This window comes from Macaca nemestrina, chromosome 20 (assembly GCF_043159975.1).
Source record: "Macaca nemestrina isolate mMacNem1 chromosome 20, mMacNem.hap1, whole genome shotgun sequence".
NCBI classification, from domain to species: domain Eukaryota; kingdom Metazoa; phylum Chordata; class Mammalia; order Primates; family Cercopithecidae; genus Macaca; species Macaca nemestrina.
Window position 1 is genome coordinate 301,393 of NC_092144.1, and position 20,051 is coordinate 321,443.

General features: G+C 50.1%; 2 long non-coding RNA genes across 3 annotated transcripts in view; both read right to left on the bottom strand.

Moving 5' to 3' along the window:
• The window catches only part of LOC139360508 (uncharacterized), a 59,322-nt gene extending 46,642 nt beyond the window's left edge, over window positions 1-12,680 (bottom strand). Inside the window, exon 1 of one of the 2 annotated variants that reach the window (XR_011617907.1) lies at window positions 12,537-12,680. This is a non-coding gene — a long non-coding RNA (uncharacterized lncRNA). Of the gene's footprint in view, window positions 1-12,413; window positions 12,429-12,536 lie in introns of those variants that run through there. The other variant, XR_011617908.1, reaches the window with a different exon arrangement.
• LOC139360512 (uncharacterized) overlaps window positions 1-20,051 on the bottom strand; it is a 123,783-nt gene that overhangs the window by 78,076 nt on the left and 25,656 nt on the right. The window lies entirely within an intron of this gene.

Genomic DNA, 20,051 nt, shown 5'->3' on the forward strand with positions numbered 1-20,051 from the left:
CCACACCTGCAAATACCTCCATCTGAAGTGGCATCTTTTGTAAGTCATTCTTTATATAAAGGCGGCCGTTAGTGGAAGAAGTGGTTCTGCAGGTTCATAGTTCAGAGGCACCAGTGCTCTCCCAAGAGATAACCATAAAATCCGCAGAAGACGCACCTGTGCACACTTCCTGTTTCTCACTCAGAACATTCCAGAAGGAACCCTGAATCCCAATGCCACAGCGGGACTGAAGTTTGCTCTCACCCACACAATACACCCAGGGAGATCCCCCAGCCCCCACCCCGAGGCCCCAGCCTTGGTCCTCTGTCTGGTCTAGGAGGGCTCCTGCAGCTCCAGCCTAACAGGGAACAGAAGGCACTCACATGTCAGAAAGCCCTTCCAAGGCCTGGCGAGCACTTCTGTTTATGTGCCAGTCAAGTGCGTTTGACAATTCTACAGCCAGCTGTATGGCAGGCAGCGAGGTATCCAGCAAATACTCAGGGCTCACGTTACTGAGGAAGGAAGGTGCACAGCGAGGTACCCAGCAAGTACTCAAGGCTCACATTATGGAGGAGAAAGCCAGGCAGATAGTGAGGTACCCAGCAGGGTTCACGTTACCGAATAGGAAAGGAGGGTGGAGACAAGAGGGCTGGAACAGTCTGTCATAAGCTTTAGCATTTACAAGGCTTGCTGAAGATTATCTGATTTGATCTTAACAGCTCACAAGATAGGCAGAGGCATGACTGTTTTCACTTCATAAAAAGAGATCCCGGGAACTGATGATGACCACGTGCTCTTCCCATAGGCTCCCAGAAATCATCCTCAGATCATCTCTCAGTTGTATACATGTGGTAATATCTCAGTCACGTCCCCTCTCTGCAGGGGAATTTTACTGCCGCCCTGCTGTTCCTTCGCACCCCTGCCCTCTCCTGCATTTCAGCCATGCCCACCATCCATGGGGAGTCTGTACCACCCCACCCCCGCTGCTGCTGATGGCTTGGGTCACCCTTATCTTTCATTTCCACCTACAGGGACCTGTTCTTCCTTCAAATGCAGCTCAAACTCACTCGTTGTGTGAAGCCTTTTCCAGCCATCACAACCGTCATGTGTAAAATCAGTGTGTGGAATGCTTCATTTAGGAGGTGCTTATGTTGCCTCATTGGCTGTGAGCAGGGCCCAATTCTGAGCAAACCCGGTGGTCCCCTCTCCCCATCTCTGCTCCAGTGCACTTAAAACAAGGATTCCTAGAAGCACCTTTTTAGTCCAATTCACGCATGAGTCTGCCCCACACCCTGCAGAAAAGCCCTGGTGGTCGGCGGTCAGGGCTCGGGACCTCGAGGTGGGTAAGGAGAGCTTAGTGCCCTCTCTGGACTTGTCGCTCAGAGACCCGCGGCTGGAAGGGAAGAAACTTGCATCCTGTGAAACATCCAGGCCCTGAGACCCACTCAGGAGTGGAAAACGGGGAAGGAGCCTTGAACAGACCCACGGGAGGGTAGACAGCAGGAGTCACAGAGGCTACCAGGGAGAGAGGGAGGCAGGCAGTGAGGCCAGAGGTGATGTGGCCGGGAGGGAGTTGATGTGACCAGAGGTGACGTGGTGGGGGGATGACACGGCGTGGTGGGGGGAGGAGATGTGGCCAGGGGCAACGTGGCCAGAGAAGGAGACACGGCTGGAAGGAAGTGACAAGAGGGGTCTCCAGGCCTCAGACTGTGCCTCAATTATGGATGACATTTCAATTAAGATGTTGTATCTAACTTTAACGAAAAGTAGCAATTTAGAACCATTGTGTACATTTAAAGCACGGTACAAATAGAGCCCGTTTTCCAAACCAAAGAACAGTGCATTGAAGGAAAAAGTAATAGCTCACCGAAAACAAAACAAAACAAAACAAACAAAAAAACTAATTAAAGAAAAAATTCATTTAAGATCAGAAATAAAGAGATCCTACAGCTCTTCTAGTCCAATCCCCACCCTAACGTGAATGGGGGGAAAAAGGAAGTAGATTCTAGTCAGTCAGAATTAAAGGCAAAACCGATCCACTTTACTTTCTACTTGACAGAAAACAAGAAGCTCATCAAGGAATCCCTACAAACAATAGCTTTAGTAGTTCTCAAAATGCAAAATTCACCTACAAATTAAACCAACTGCTAAGTGTGTATGGAGTAATTTCTTTCATTATTGCCTTCCTCATCCCCAGGGGCTTTTTTAGACCTTGTTTCCCCCTAATTGCCTCCAACACCAAGGAAATTTAAACCCCACAAGTAAACCGTGTCTCCATTCATTCACAGCGTCCTTTGGAGCAGGCAGTCCCTTGCTCTAAGACGTTCTTGTCACCTAAGCACCAAGCACAGCCTGAGAACGCACAACACGCACTCACACAAACTCAGACAGACAACAGGTGAGATATGGCACGTGAGGAGGAAGACAAGATAAATGAGCTTCACCGTCACCCCAGATCCGACAAGAAGTGACACACGCAGCCTGTTCGGGTACAGGTGATTCCTAGAAAACAGCCAAGGGCAGAATTTGGAGAAGCAGTACCGCAGTCCAGGAAGGTCTGGGGGCTTTAGAAGGGAGGGGCGCCCCGACCATGTGCTGGGGGATTCAGAAGGGAGGGGCGCCCCGACCATGTGCTGGGGGATTCAGAAGGGAGGGGTGCCCCGACCAGGTGCTGGGGCTTCAGAGGGGATTGGTGCCCCGATCACTTCCGGGGGGGTTCAGAGGGGAGGGGTACCCTGACCACGTGCTGGGACTTCAGACGAGAAGGCACCCCGACCGGTTCCTGGGGATGGCAGGACAAGCCCAGGGTTCCGTCGTCACTTTTCACTCCCTACTCCCGAATCTCGCCCTGAAGTTGCAGCCAGTCCAGGTATTCATTTACCCATAAAATTAAGTATCTGTGAGTAACACAAGTCACTAATCCACACAGATCTGAGTCCACAAATACCTCCCAGAGACGCCACCATCCCTTCTGGTAGAGGACCCAGCGGCCCACGCTGCTAGGAAGGGAGACTGTCTCCAGCCTGACGCTGCAGAGTCCTCAACACAAAGTCTACCTTCTGGAACCAGGCCGTCTCCTACAGAGGCAACTAGGGGCATGTAGGGTTTTTTAAAATCTTTTTTTTTTCTTAAGACAGAGTCTCCCTCTGTCACCCAGGCTGGAGTGCAGTGGCTCGATCTCGGCTTGCTGCAACCTCTGCCTCTCGAGTTCAAGTGATTCTTCTGCCTCGGCCTCCCGAGTAGCTGGGATTACAGGCGCCTGTCACCACGCCCAACTAATTTTTTATATATTTAAGTACAGATGGGATTTCACCTTGTTGGTCAGGCTGGTCTTGAACACCTGACTTCACATGATCCACCCTCCTCGACCTCCCAAACTGCTGGGAACACACGCATGAGCCACGGTGCCCGGCCCATAGAGCTATTTAAATTTGACTAAAATTAAATAAAATTAGAAGTTCTCATTTACACTTCAAGCATTCAGTTACCCCCAGGCGGCCACTGACCAGAGGCTGGTAGAGATGTCACACTCCACACTGTAGAAGGATCTAGGGACGAAATGGCTCTAAGATCATCTCAGAATCTTTATGTTGAAGCTACTGAAGTTTTACTCTGATTATTATAGACATCAGCATTTTCCCACTTTAAAATGTCAGAGCTATTGCAATGATCAGCTCTGTGGCTTCCCAGCAGCTCTTCTCTTCCTGGACAGAGAACTGTAGAGCATCTGCACTCTTCCTCCACACTAAGGGGTAGTAGAAGCCTCCGTATAAAATCAGGAGGAGAAAAAAAAAATGAATCCCTAGTCCGCCTCTCCCCCTATGATTTTGTGAAACTCCTCTTAGTATGCACAATAACTGCCAGAGTTGCAATAAAGAAGCATCCCTTGACCAGGAAGCAGCAGGGAAGCAAGAGGAGGGAGATGCAAAGACCCTCCATTCCCTCTGGGACCCCAGGCCCAGCCAGGACTGAGAAGGGCCGCACAGCCCGGCAGACCCGCACACCTGATGCGAACCATACACACGGCTTCCCTGGGCCTCGGTCCCCTGCTCTGCCCTCACTGGCCACTGTGGCTCTGGGTAGAGGCAGCTCCCTGAGCCCCAACACCCACAGCCAGTCCCCTCCTTGCAGGTCTCAGCTGTGCTCTCACTGCCTCCCTGACGCTTCTCATCATCCGCGTACCGTGTCCACTCTACCCCACAGCCCTTGCTACCGCCCACCCCACCACGGAGCCTAGCACACAGCAGGTGCCCGAGACGCCCCAGTGGGCGGGCATGCCAGGGTAGGGCTTGGAGTTCCAAGGGCCATGTCCCGCATACCACCACAAGTGCCGCGGAGGCTGTGGAAGGGGTCCAGGTTTCAGGCCTGTACTCAGCTTCTCCCGGTCCCCGAGGCCAAGAACCTAGCAAGGGAGCGCAGCGGGAAGCAGGGTCCCAAACCCACTTCCTACTCCTCAAGTGGAAGGGGACCTCGGGGCACAACCCCACGAGCACCTTTCCTCCTGCCAGGCTGCCTGTCACAGCACCAACACCTTCACCGCAGGGAAACCCACCTCTGTGAGGAGAAAACCAAGTACCACAGGAGCCACTTCCCCCGCAGCGTCTGCTGAGCCCAATAGCGACAGCAGCAGCCGGGTCCCCACTCAGCACACACCGACTCGGAACCCGCCACGCACACCACAACACCGAACATCTTGAAGCTCAGCTTCGACTCATCAGGGCCCTCTTCCAGGAAAGCTAGGCATGTCTATCTTCCCTGGGCTCACAGAAAGGAGCGTGACTCAGCCCCGAGTGTGAACAGAGTCAAGCTCCCACTAGCTGTACAGACAACCTCCCTTGCCCTGTCCTGGGAAGGAGCCAAGCGCAAATAGCCATCTTTTGCCCGCACAGGTTCGGAATTCAGTCAGTTCTCTCAATGGAGTTGTGACAGGTCAACTCCAGGCTCCTCAGTGCTCTGGGGTTCACCTCGGGCCACTGCACCTTTGAAACGTGGCTGTGGATTCCTCTAGGGTGCACAGTGTCACGGCCATTTCATTCAGATACTGCAGGCCCCTGCCGTGGAGTCAGTACACAGGACACCCCTGCCGGCATCCTCCGAGATGCTGCTGCAGCTGCTGTGATCTGAGAACAGCCATGCACAGGCATCAAAGGGAGGGCTTCTCAAATCTTTTCCAGGAGCAGTGGCTACAGCTTTGGAAGACGTTGCATTGAATCCTGGGTGATCCTGGCTTGGTCTGCAATCTAAACCTAGTTGCTGGGGAGACACACTCTGTTGTAATTGACAGAGGCTGTTGGTGGCAGCTCTACCAAGACCAAGAATGGCAACTAATCTGAGATTTACTATCCATACTTTCTATTTGATGTTTAAAAGGAAAGCATCGTGAAGTTCCAGTAGCAAGGAATTTTCTATAATCTATCACACATCAAGATATAGCAGAAATGTAGCTAAAATGTTCATAGGATCTATGCAGAGGAAGAGACGGGTCTATTTCAGGAAAAGTGCTTGCTGGCTTTTAAGAAACATAGTGAAATCCCTGCCAAGTAAAAGATTGTTTATACTTTTGCTTTGGAAATGGAGGGAAAGTTCTTTCTTATTATTTGAATACATTAACTGTATTTAAGTGTTCTGGTAGATTAAGTATTAAACATTCAAAAGGAAGTAATTCTGTTCAGTCTATTTCATTCTTTAAATGTAGCTTTCAAAAACCGACAAATACCTGGCCGGGTGTGGTGGCTCATGCCTGTAATCCCAGCACTTTGGCAGGCCGAGGCGGGTGGATCACAAGGTCAGGAGATCGAGACCATCCTGGCTAAAACGGTGAAGCCTCGTCTCTACTAAAAACGCAAAAACCTAGCCTGGTGTGGTGGCAGACACCTGTGGTCCCAGCTACTCGAGAGGGTGAGGCAGGAGAATGGCGTGACCTGGGAGGCGGAGCTTGCACTGAGCCGAGATCACACCACTGTACTCCAGCCTGGGCAACAGAGCAAGACTCCGTCTCGAAAAAGAAAAACAAAAAGTGGCAAACACCCCGTTGTCTGCCCTGGCTGCGGCCATCTCCACGGAGTGGACAGAGCTTGGGAAAAGCTCACTGTGGAGGCCCAGAAGGCCGGGCCTGGCCTTTGCTCAGCAGATGAGCAAGAGGGTCAGCCACCCTAGGGAAGAAGCCCATATTTGCTATGTTACTGATGATATCCACATAAATTTCTATTTTGCCTCTCACACAGAACTGGGATCTATGTTTGAGCAAGCAGCTCATGCCAACAGTCCCTCCATGCCATCATTTCCCTGACCTCCCACAGAAGAGCCAGGCCAGGCAGCGTCCCCACACGGGGACTGGGTCCCAGGAAGATCCTGGTCCTGCCCCTCTTCTCTTTCATCCCTGCAGCACCCTGGCTTGCTGTGGAAGCCCAGCAGTGCTGGCTAAACCCACGTTCACCTGGGGCATTCAGGAGAAGCCTCTGTGCAGAAATCAATTGGGAAGTAGGATTATGTGTGCTGGCAGGTCACTCGAATGGATTTGCAGAACTCAGTTTTCAACACAGGTGCCGCCACCAAGTCCCTGAAGACCTTTGTGGGCCTAGAGCCACAGAGCCATTTGAGGCACTCTCACAATCTCTAACAACCCTGCACAGAGGCCCTGTTTATCCAAAGGACCATAAAATTTTCCATGTAAACAAAGTTTGACATAATGAATTAAAAGTGAAGTCACCACTTCTATTTTCCATTAATCCATTCATTCAAACAAGTATCTCTTGAGCGTGTTCATCAAATACTGTGGAATTAGGATTTAGTCCATGCCTTCAAGAAATATACAGCACAGAAGAAAAAGTATAGCTTGTAACTAACAGTGGTGAATAGGCAAGAAATACACATCGCAGAAGGAAAAGTATAGCTTATAACTGTAACAGTGGTGAACAGACAAGAAATAAACATCATAGAAGGAAAGGTAGAGCTTATAACTAACATCATAGAAGGAAGGTAGAGCTTGTAACTAACGTCATAGAAGGAAAGGTGTAGCTTATAACTAACAGTGGCGAACAGGACAGAATCTCATAGGCTCGTCAGGAGCCACCGAGGAGGAAGCCATGGTTCACATCCACCTGCAGTAGATAAATGTTTCCCGGATAAAGTAACTTTTCTACAGCGATATCTGCTCCTTATTGTTTAATCCTCCTCGATAGGGTATTAAATTACCACTTTATGTGCTGCTTATATAAAATACATCATTGTCAGGGGAGGTTATAAAATAATACTTCACACAAGCTTGGGCTGTGAATGGTGCGAGGCAATGGGACGATGTGTTCCCGTGTTCTCGAGACGCAGAAGGGGCAAGACCCTGCTTCCCTTCTCCTCCCCACTGCCCTGTTCCCAGATGAGGGGCGGAGGCAAGGCCGCCGGGCAGTCCTAGAGCTGGCTCCAGGGCCACGACACCACGCCCAGACTCTCTGCGCCCCATGCAAGAAACACAGACTGTGGGGCAATCACCAATTTACCTAGCAGTGGGGAGAGTCCTTCATCAAAAGCCTGTGCTTCCAGGAGCCAGGACAAAGCAGGAGCCCCTAGGAAAACTGTTCCGGGTGCTCCTGAAACCTGGGCAGAGTCACAGTCTGGCAGGAAGCACCAGTGATGCAGGTGTGCCCAAGACTGGGAGGATGGCCAGATGCCTGGAGACCAGACCGGCCTGCAGGAGATGACCACCTCTCTCTGGTTCATTAGAGACAGACAGTCTGGGCTTCACTTTTGTATGTGGAGTCTCACAGTACAGAAATGTCACACAGAGATTAGACTTCGTATACCCCATTTTTTTAAATTTAAAAAACACAATTATTTCAACTAATTCTAAATCCAGCAAAGAAAAATAAGTATATAAATGCATGCCTCCAAAATGTAAACCACAATCTCTTTACCCATAGGAGACCCAAAATTTAGTGTACTTTTTCTTCAGTATGATCTCATTTTTTTTTAAGCCATTACTGAGGTGTCTCCTCACTGCCCCATGAGGAGGTTCATGGGCTCTTCAGGGCTCTTTGCTGTTTCATCATTTTTTAGATTTAAGGGCAGGATCATTTTCCCACACTTGCTTGCTTCCCTGATCACCAATTTTTCACAAGGACATCATTGTGCCTCAGAAAACCTAGTAACTGAACTTCATTAAAAGTGAAAACGATAGGGACATGTTGGCTGCTATGACAGCATCCTCAGTCACCGAATCTCCCTGGGGGACCCGACACACCCCCAATCTCCTTGGAACCCCAGCATGCAGGTATCGCTGCGGCTGACAGGACTGACCCACCCTGGGGGAGGCATGAAAGCAAAGGGAAGAGAAGGCAGGTGACTCATTTAGGAAACTCAGGTGATCCTCTCGAGTCACGTTTCTCAGGGTGTCAGGGTACCAGCTACATGTAGGGAACCTCCTTGGCCTGGCAGGTGGCAGACTCCTGGGACCCTCCTCAGACATGTTAATCAGAGAATCTAAAGACGGGCAAACTCTGAAAAGTATCTGTAAAGGAAGGACTTAGCTCTGCTGTGAGCCCACTACACGTGGCGTCACGCAGGATGCCGCTCCCAGCGTCCAGTCTCCATTTCACCCTCCTGGGAGGAACACCCGTCAAGTCACAGAGCACGGTCTTCAGCGAACACCTTCCTGCGCGACCTCCACTGTCTCCCAGCCCTGCAGGAGTAGTCGCCGAGTAGGGGAAACAAGTCTTTGCTCCTGACCCGGCCACCTTGACGCTGGGCATAAGACCAACACTGCTACGTCTCTGGGGAAAGGAGCGGCCCTGGGCAAGAATGCACTTGGCAGCCCCAGGGAGGGACCAGGTGTGGAGGACCAGGCCTCTGCCCGCAGACACGTCAGCACAGCATCCTGGAGCAGAACCTCCAGCCCAGCTGAGCCTACAGATGGCTGCAGCCCTGGACAGCATCTTCACGGTGACCCGGGGGACTGGGCCAGAGCCGCTCAGCAAGGCTGCCCTGAATTTGCAACCTGAAGAAGCTGTACAGTCGTACGTGTACTTTGCCTTAAGCCCCTAGTTTTGTGGTCACTTGTCACACAGCGACAGACAGTGGATGTGCACGGACTCCCAGGCCACGATGGCCTCTGCCGGCCTCACCCGGGCTGTCTCATCTGTTCCCGTGACATCACGTTTCTCAGAGCCAAAGGCTGCCAGGGCCCCCTCTTTTCTTCACGACGTCGTTACAAGCTCACGATACAAACTGAAAAAAAACAATCTGTAAAATACAACGTATGACGCAATACAAGGGGAATGCCCAGGCACACACACACTCGAAACAGGCACAAGTGTGAAACAGGCACATGCACAAACAGGTGTACATGCGTGAAACAGGTGCACGCGTGAAGGTGTACACTCGTCAAACAGGTGTACATACACACATGAAAGCACCCGACATGAAGGGCTGTCTTTGGGAGCCTAGTTTTTAGACATCTCCCTCACCCTTTTACATCTGCACGATCACAAACACAGCACACCACACTACTGAGGGGAAGCCCCAGCTTCTCATGGGGGCACATGAGGCTTTTTATTTATGCCACAGGTTGCATCACTACATTCTAGAACTGCAAGGCCCCCCACTGCCAGGACTGGGTCAGGTCCACACTGTGCTCCAAGGACCAGGCCGCCTGCCAGCCCACACGGACCTGCCCCTCGGATGGTGCGGCTGCTTCTAAAACAGAGGCTCAGGCCCACCCAGAGACCTGCAGTACCTGTTATTAAATCAAGACTTGGCTGTGGGTAAACGTGAAGATTTTTATTAAACATGACTCTGCAACATTCAAAGGACCATAACTGAATGCTCCTTTCGCAGCCACGGCGTGTCCAGACACTCATAGAGAAGGCCAGGGCGTGGGAACCCACGGAGCCCCGACAAGGCAGACTTGGAGCTGTGTGGCGCAGTTAGCACCCTTTTTATGCTGATACTTGCCTTTCATATTCAGATTAAAATAAAAAATACGCAAAAGTAGTTCACATTCTATTTCAATTCTCTATTTTTGTAGTAACTGGGCCCCTTTCCCTCTGCTTTCCCAGCCCAGTGATAAATAGGCCCAGCTGGGATTTGTCAAAGTCTGGACCTCTGTTGTAGAGTAAGTGAGGGGGGTAGGGAGGGGAGCAGGAGTGGAAAGGAGGAGTGGGGGATAGGGAGGGACAGAGGGAAGGAGAGAGAGAAACCGCCGAAGGCTGGAGGTAGGAGGGTTGCTCCCTGGCAGCCTCAGGCTCCCCGTTCCAAGGTAACTGAGCTGGCATCACGCATGCGGTGCCATCATATGACTTGGCTGACACACGCCAGAATTACAACAAAATGCTTCAGAAGACTAAGCACCAGCACCTTCAGATTAGGGTAGAGTCCCGGTTTCACGCTTGCCTTGTGTGACATTCTATAAATTGTAAAGATAACGCATTTTCTTACCAGCCATGCTGTTCCCCAAATACTAACTATAATAAAGACCAGACAGCATCTGAGTACTGAGCGTGTGTCAAGCCCCGTGAGGAAGGCGTCATTTACTTTGCTAGAGAAAGAAACAGGCTCTGAGAGAAACTTCCTGAGGCCAGGCAGTTGTCTCCAAACCCACCCCGTGCCTCCTGACCCTGAACGTGGAGGACCCAAGTCATTTACGTGAATAATTTACCTACATGCATGTGAGATTGAGATTCAGCCCCCAGATCTAATCATCTCTATGCAGGAATGTGTCAGGAAGGTATACAATTCTATGAGTTCGAGCTGGGGGAACAAAGGCAGGCACCCTCGACACACATGTGGTGCGGAGGTACGCGCCCAGCACAGGGGCGGACAGGAGCAGGTCCAGCCCTGCCCAGTCACACGCCCACCCTGCCATGCCAGTGCAGGGGCCGCCACCGCGTCTCGGGGAAAAGCAGCTTCTCCTGCACAGGAATCTACCCTTCAAAGTGTGTTGCTGAGAAGGTTTGGACCAACATCTCAGAAATCAGACACCGTGTAACACGCTTATCTATACAGGCTGCCTATGTCAGGGAATCACCAATAATTCCCATCTCGCCATCAATTATTTCTGGTAAATACTGATTATTCTAAGTTAACTGAGGCAACACAAGAACAATATAATGGAAATGTCAGAGTCAATCAGCTCCACCTGCTGAAGAGCTGGGAGTAATGATGAAACCTAAGGAATCCTGGAGAACGCAGCAGGACCCCAGACGCCGCGGACCACCCCAGCCTCCTTCCACAGGAGAGTTAGTCGTGGGGCAAAGGAACAGCTTTCAAGGAATCTCAGAGGTTCTCAAGGTCTTGAAAGTTGAACGGGAATTAAATATTTGCATGTGAGTCACACGAGCACATTAAAAGTAAAATTTCCTCTTTCCACTAGAATTATGAGCTTGCGGCGGCGACACTGGCTGTATCTCATGCTCGTGAGATGTTTGGGGGCAGCCGTGCGTCTCTGGTGAATCATTTATAATCATGAAAGAAGTGCTTGGGCCCTCGATCCAGGACCACAGACCCCACCAACAAGGGTCTAAACAGGACAAGCCTCGGCCTGGAGAGGCTGATGTCCGTGGGAGCTGGGAGGAGCACCAGGAAAACTCAGGGGCAAGCCCCACGCAAGCTCGGCATGTCCTACCCCATGCAGTCGGCATCAGCCACAGGGATCTTTTGTTCTTTTTTGTTCAGGAAGGAACATATTAAAAAGCCCGGGGCCCAGGGCCTGGACTCCTCAAAGCTCTCCACAGAGCCGGGTTAATTGGCACCTTCCCTCATGTTCAAGTCAACTATATATGGCTGCTGAGGGCATCTCAGAGCAGGTGCAACACTGAGCTTTCTTGCTGTCTGGGGAAAGCAGGAATTCCAGGCCTCTGCCTTAATACCTCCCCAGAGGCTCTGGCCCAGGTGAGCTCAACTTCTCCCAGGTAAGGAGCACAGACCAGCTTTCCCCATGCCCCTCAGGTCACACAGGAGCGGTGCAGACCCTTGCAACTTGGCACGAGCCCTCGCAACCCACCCTAGAGGCAGCAGCCCAGCCCTGTGGCCCCGGCCTGGCAGGAGGCAGCTGCTGGGGCCCCTGCTCAGGGTTCAGCACAGCGAGGTCCAGCCACAGCAGGGGAGACATCCACCACCCGGCCATTCATCTTTAACCTAAAACAGACACAGGAATGCGGCAAAGGGGTCCTTCCCCTGACAAACCCATCCTTCCTATTCTCATCTCTCCCTCCTTCCCCAGTACTGCGCCCAAGGCCACCCAGCACTGTGCCCAAGGCCTGACTCCCAGTTCACAGGGAATCCAAGACAATTATGATTTTGAGAAACTGGGAGCTACATAGAAAATGAGTCGGTAAAGCCATTGTCCACTGATCCTCCACTCCACACAGCGGAGAACCGTCCTCAGGATAAAACCCACGGGGCGGGGAAGACGCGATCAAGGCGGGCAGGACCGCGGAGCCACAAACCTGGTGGTTCAGGGAACAACGCCACGTGAACACAAACCTAAAGTGCTCCACAGCTGGAAGACAAAACACAGGAGACAGAAACGCTGACCGTTTAAAAGAAAAAGAAAAAGAAAAAAGCCTCACTCTTAAGAGTCCATCAAGATTTAAGTTCTCAAGTCACAATGTATCAGCACAGACTTCTCATAATGCCTGAAACTTGGCGCAGTAAACACGTGAATCAGTTCTCCCAAGTCCATCGTTTTCTTTGATGAGCCTCTTGAGTCTCAGGCTGGTTTCAAAGTAAGCCCTTCTCTGTTTGTTGATCATTTAATAATTAACATACATGAAAACACATTGACTTCCAACTTAATCTGCTAACAAAATATTAATTACCACACTGGCTGTCATCCACAGAAAAAAACACAATCACCTTCTGGTTGTAAAAACATTAGAATTCGAAGCCACTTTGGCCATCTGAACAGCCCCTGCTTTTGACAAGGGCATTCCAAAGCTAATCTGAAAAACTAGTCCAGGCCATGATCGCTGGGGGGTCGGACTTGCCTCATCACCCTACCTCCCTTCTGGAATTAGACAGAACTTAGACGTTTAGTCTGATGGGAAACATTTACAATCTATTCTCTCCGAAGCTACCTGGAGGATTTCCTCCACATGACAAAGCCTTGGTCTCCACAACCCCTTATCTGACAACTCTCTTAACCAACTGTCAATCAGGAAATTTTCGAATCTACCTATGACCTGGACACCCCTGCTTCCAGTTGTCCCACCTTTCCAGACCAAACCCATGTACATCTTACATTTATTTGCTCGATTGTCTCATGTCTCCCTAAAAGCTATAAAACCAGGCTGGGCTCTGACCACCTCGGGAATACGTTCGTAGGATCTCCTGAGGGTAATATCAAGGGCCATGGTAACTCATTTGGCTCAGAATAAATCTCCAAATGCTTCACAGAGTTTGACTCTTTACTGACATGGTACCTTTCATGGGTATTCATCTGGGGGACTCACAATCAACCAGAGGCAGCAGTTGCCCACTGTGCAAAAGTCTCTGCAGGACTGAGCCTCTGGCACGGGGACTCCAACCCCTGAAGCAGCAGCTCTCCCACGTCCCACGGCCTGATAGACCTGCACCTCCCGGGCTTCTCATTTCAGAGTCTCAGCAACAAATCTACCAAACGTGATCAACATCACAGAATATTCCTCGAGGCTTTTGGCTGTTGTTTCTCCCCAAGTTTACTCTAGAACCAGAATGGCAACACTCGGAACAGGATGGTTCTCAGTCACTGACCCTCCTGGTAAATACACTGTCTCCAAGGCCCTTTCCCGCCAGTCACAGCTTCCTTCATGTCAGGCTCAAAGGCCACCTCCCCAAGAAGGAAACCTCTTCAATCCAGCAACCACAGCTCCTGTTCCCATCTAGAGCTTGTCTGCCAGGAAGGGAAGACTCCTCATTCCAGAGACAGCAGGTGCCACAAACTCAGGGTTGTAGCCACTGCGAAGGCAAACACTCATGAAATTAATAGACTTTTTCCTCCTTGGATACTGACGTTTTCTCTTCTGGAGGTCAGCCAAGGCCATCTGCACGAGTCACGAGCGTGATGGCTCCAGCCCCTCCTTCGGTGTCAGCAGTGTGACTCCGCTCTGAGACCCCCTGCACCAGCCGGGCCATGCACCTGTTCCCACGACTGCTGTCAGCAGACTACAGTGATTCTAAAATAATCAGCAAACTGAGGTTCCGAAGGATGCATTTTAAAGAAAAATGTGTAAGTTTTACTGCATGAAATCAGCTACATCTTTTGCTACTCCAGAGGCTTTTTGTTTTGCTTTCCTCAAGGTTCTCTACAATGATCCTGACAGTCAAGCTTCCCAGTTACAGGCAGAGGGTTGGGCAGGCCGCGTCTGATGTGTAACACACACAGAGGATCCACATCATAGGATTTTCCCTGTTCACCAACATCATCAGGACAAACACTAAGCAATAATAATCTCCCTGTCTGGAAAACTGAGCTCACTTGAGAACTAATGCAACAAATGTGTTTGACAAAGTTGCAGGTGGACATTTTAGTGAATAAATCACTATTTCAAGGAGGATAAAGGCTCACTATTCAAAGGCATGTTTTTGTCAAGTTTTGTAATTTCAGCTTCATGCATTTAAATCATGAAGTGAGGCTTGTACCTGATACATTACAGAATCTCGACAAAATAGACAAAATTCCAATTCTGTACATTCTCTCTCATTCTTTTCCATATGCATACGGATGGTGGTAATTTAAGTTGGCATTCCAACAGGATTTCTAAATTAAACTGTCTTCTACTTTAAACACTACGTGTTAAACATTACACATTCCATTGTTCAACATTTATAGCAGGGTCTGTATGGCCCGTTTTAAAGATTTCTTCCTCACTAAAAGCAAGCGTTTAAACAATAAATGATCTACTCTAAAATATTCTAGAGACAGAGATACATTTGGAGAGTGGACACACTTAACACAGAAATCCGCAACATCAAACAGGCACAACCGGCAGTGAGGGTGGAAGGGGCGCTATGTGAGTGCCCCTAAAAACACACACAAGCCTGGCTGCTTAAAAGGAATGAATATAGCTCAACACTCCCATGTGAACATTGATGTGTCTACTGCCTTACAGAATCCTCCTAGCTGAGCTGCAGGAATCTTCTTTGGAACCTTTTCTCACCTACACTGCCTACAGGTGCCCACTGGGCTCCCTGGGCAGTATCATGTTTTTGTTTAGAATATCAAACTATTTGGAGGCCTGTTTAATCCCAAGTCAGAGCCTTATCATAACTCAGACACCATCCCTCAGGGCTTGTGGGCTAACTTCGGCTAATGCAGGCTGCTCCACAGTGCCCTGCAGATGGGCTTGGTGCATCCACACGATTTTAAGATTTGGGGCTGCCGTTTTCTGCAGTCACAGATGCGGACTTACATATTCATCATGACTGAAGGCAGCACGTATTTTTATGTTCCTTCTGTAATGGTAATAATCATGGCAACATTTCCTCGATCCTTAGAAAAGCCTCCTAACAGCAGTTGCATTCCACCCCCTTCCTTAAAATTAATAGAATTTACCAAACTAGGTGAAATCAGTGTTCATGAGAAAGTGAGAAATCAGGGTTCACACAATGGCATAGTAGCTGGGCATAGAGTGTACGTCAACATCCCAAACTAAGCACCCATCACAGTTATTCCCAACTCGCAGGAAAGCTAGAAAATTTAGAAGGCTTAAAACATAATTATAAATGAAAATAACAAGAAATCAAAGTTTTTGAGGAGCATTTGTTAGCCAAGCAAGGAAAGCCATTAACCAGTGCTGATTACATTGCATTTGATTACAGCAGCCAAAGACATGTCCAGAGGAAGAGACTTTTAAAGATTAGTCTTTCAGTAAGAATGGTTGCTTAACAAGTTCAGACTACTGGGGTACACCAATTATCAATTAAAAAGCAAGGCAAACTAGTGTGAGTCATTTTCCTTAATCCTTAATGCGTCAAAAATTACCACATTGGCCAAGCTGGTCTCCAACTCCTGACCTCAGGTGATCTGCCCGCCCCGGCCTCCCAAAGTGCTGGGATTGCAGGCGTGAGCCACCACGCCTGGCTGAGAACTGTTTGACAGAGGCTGAGGGGAGGCTCCTGTCCCTTCCTGGGACATCCACATCCCACCCAGTTTCCCATATCGACTATGACACTCGAAGCATCACAGCAAGGGCAGCTGCATCCCCGCAGTTCTCTGCACTCATGCCACAGCTGCGTGAGCAGCCGCAGCCCTGGAGCTGCCACTCAGCCTTATCGTGCTGGCACAAGCACATCAGAAACTACCAAGCCCCCAAGAGGGAGGATTGGGGACCCAGGGGAGTGAACCAGGAGGGAGGAATGTGGCCCAGGAGAGTAGGGAGGAGTGGGGGCCCTGGGGAGTGAACTATGAGGGAGGCGTGGGGGCTCAGGGGAGTGAACAAGGAGGGAGGCGTGGGGGCTCAGGGGAGTGAACAAGGAGGGAGGCGTGGGGGCTCAGGGGAGTGAACAAGGAGGGAGGCGTGGGGGCCCAGGGCAGTGAACCAGGAGGGAGGAGGGTGGAGTTCGGCCCAAGGAGTGAACCAGGAGGGAGAAGTGTGGTCCAGGGGAGTGAGTCAGGAGGGAGGAGGGAGGAAAGCGGTCCAGGGAATGAAGCAGAAGGCTCTGGGGGTAGCAAGTTCACACACCACAAATACCTCCCAATCCATCCGCGTGCAGGGAGGGGATGGAAACCACACAGGACCTGCAGCACTTTCTCCTCGCAGATGAGGAGTGAGGATACCGACTCATGCACAAAATCAGAGCTAAATTTCTACCACGGTGGGGAGACGCTTCATAGACCCAAATGGGTACAAAAAGAAACCAATCATACAAGATCAGTGGATGGAATGGGATCAGAAATTTAAGCCTGTAACGAGTTTTCAGAAAAAACTTCACTTTATCTGCAAGATGACTGCAGCTCTGCTTGATCATTTCTGCAAATGTCTAACTCATGATGAGCCATCTCAGAGCCGTTCAAGAGGAGTAACAAAATCAAAACGCCACGGCATCCTCCGTATTTTAGATAGCCTGCAACAGTATGGAAATGAGCAGCGGTGCCAGAGCTTTCAAGTTTGTTTAAAGTAAATTCCAGCATCAGGGCAGCATCTTCCTGGCTGAAGCAATGAGGTAGGCTCCTGCTCACCGCATGGGAGACCAGCTTTCAGCTAAGCTGCTGTTAAGGGTCTGCAAACCATGATCCCCGACCGAGCCTTGGGCCAGGGATTTTTACACGTTGAAGTTTTCACAAAAGAAATATATGCAGAGACTTCTGTGGCCCTCAAAGCATAACACGTTGCCTACTCTGCCCTTTACAGGAGCTTCTAGCTTTGCTGTCAGTTACAAAGTGTTTCTATAAAATAATGTCACTGATTCTCAAGCATGCCAGCAAAAGTCACACTTCTCAACAACCCTCAATGGAGATGCACCATCCTGTGTTTCACACAGATTTTAGATTTTTAAAAGCCAAAATAAGGGAGGTAATTCAGCTAAGTATTATAGTAACACAATTTGAGATACTTAATGATGTGTGACAACAGAATACTTGGCATTCCTGTGAGGCAATAAACTAGCTCAAACACAAAATAACAAATCAAAGCATGTTTTGGCCTCTCAATCACTGAAATTGGAAATAACATTCAGTTAAATGACACTAAAAAAAAAAAAAAAGCACAAACAAAACAAATACTACTACACCATCACTCCTTAAATTTATTTAACTACTGCTGCCAAATAAAATGGAGAGACTTCTTACTGCAGGGTAATAATCGGCCATTGTCATCATGAAATAGACCGCTGTGCAGGCTCAGGCCCTCCAGCCCACAAAGGCAGGGGCAGGGAGGAGAAACGATGGCCAGAAACAAAGGGACAGGGCAACCATGACCTAGTCAGCAATTGTACCCTCCCACCTTTCTTCTGGACTTACAATTTTGGAGCCATCTGGGTTTACCTTCCTATGTCCATAAGTCAGCCAGTTCTCGAAGCCAGAAATCTACAATGCTTCTGGCAGCCAAGTCCTCTCGGCCTTCCCCCCATGTTTTCGGGCCTCATCAGCTCACCCCTGGATAGTATCAATGGCCTCGGAGCTCCAGTCAACCTTGCACTCCACAGACTCAAGTATGCCAAGAGCCACTCCAGGCTGCCACTGCCATGACCAAAGGCTTTCAGAGACAGTCGCCAGCACTGCACAAATCCATGTGGCTTCACCAGGCGCAAAGCGGCTCCAGCATTCCATCCAGTCTGTCGCTGCTACCATAGCTGTGAGTCTAGGATGTGTCAGGAAGGGAAGGAAGACACCATGTACATCATCTCATTTAAGCTTCAGTGTCACAAGGTGGATTTTGTCGTGCCCGTTTTATGGATCAGGAAAGTTTTAAGGAGGGCAAGCACAGGGCCCTGCTGACACAAGAGCAAGACCCGCAGAGGCCTGGGCATGACCCCCGTCCCACGCTCCCTGGGTCCTGATATCCACTCCTCCCCCGTGGGAGCCTGATCCTGGGTCTGCCTGAATTGCTACCATTCCTAAGACACGACTCACGTCTGTCCACCTCCTCCTTTATCTGTTTCCCGCAGCCCAGAGGCGTGTGTGCTCTTCCATCCAGACAGACATCACACTTCAGCACCTGCATCTGACATCACTTCAGCCAAAAGCTTCTCTCAAACCTCCCCCCACACCTGCCGGTCACACAGGTCTGCACCCATCACCTTTCTCACACGAATTCTCACATATTCCTGTGTAGCACCATCCAACTGATGATAGTCTGAGAGGAGGAAGTTTTGTAGATAAATCCACGTTCTACTTTGCTCCCAGCCCTCCGTCTTGCGTCTTGCATGAGGCAACCGATTAACAGCAAATTCATTTCAGCACAACATTTCCATTTGAAGAAACGCAGAGCATAGGGCTCTGGTCATAATTAAAAGCTTGTTTCATTTGTCACTTGAAATTCCATGTACTGCTGCAACAGCAGCACCCCCTCCTCGCCAGGCTCTGCCCTAAGGACATCTTTCCTGGCAGTGAGAGCCCCGCAGGTTTCCCAGCGCCTCGGGCTGCGGCTTCCACGCTGGGCCGGCACTGACAGGACCGGAATGGTGCCCCCAACAACTACAGGATTGGAAGCTGGTCGACTGCTCTGTAGAATGGAGACATGTTAGTAATCCCCGACATTTCCACTGACAGGCTGCTCAGGTAAACTGGGAAAAATCCACAAACTAGAAAGAATCCATGGGGAGGAGCACTTCTGTCTCCAACCTGGCAGCAAACGGTGGCTGTGCAGACGATCTCTTCAGGAAAACTATCGACTGTATCTCAGGTCAACAACAGCCCCGCTGAGGGCCAAAAAATCAGCTCCCCCTGGCCCTCACTTCCTAAGGGTCAACCCTCCCAGGCCACCTCTCCTGGAAGATCAGCTCTGACGCACCCACGACGGTCAGGAACCGGCTCTGGGACACATTTCCCAGGCTCCTGCCCACCGCCCTCTCTCTTCTTCCTCCTCCATCTCCCTCTTCACTCCCATCCGCCCTCCCCCTTTCGCTTCCCTTCTCTCCTTTCCTCTCCCTCCCTCATGTCCTTTCAGCCCTCACCTTCCTCACTGCACTTCCCTATGCAACTCAGCGGACGCATTCTCAGGTCAGTAGAGTTTTCTTTCACTCTGTTTTTATTGCAATGATCATTCTTAATGAACAGAAACCTGTTTCGGACCATGTGGATGCCACCTCCTGACCAACTGCTGCCCCGCGGCTCCGTGTCCACTCAGTGACCTCACGTCGCAGGTGCCCAGCAGTATGGCTGTGACCAGGGGTAGCAACATGGGACATGAGAGAGGTATCCCAGCCAAGAGGCCCTGCAAAGCCTCCCCAGCAAACCGGAGCAAGGCCCAGGGCGGTAGGGAGAGCGCCGTGCTCACGATGTAGGCAGTTCAGCTTCCGCAAACTGTCCATCGACTGCAACTTACTTTGTTTCCATGGTTACAGAAGAACCATAAGCATTCTGAAATATGTTCTTGGTTTCATGTGTTGCAAAATCTAAGCAACATTATAAGAAAAATCACTGAATTCTGCCTGAGGCTCTAGGG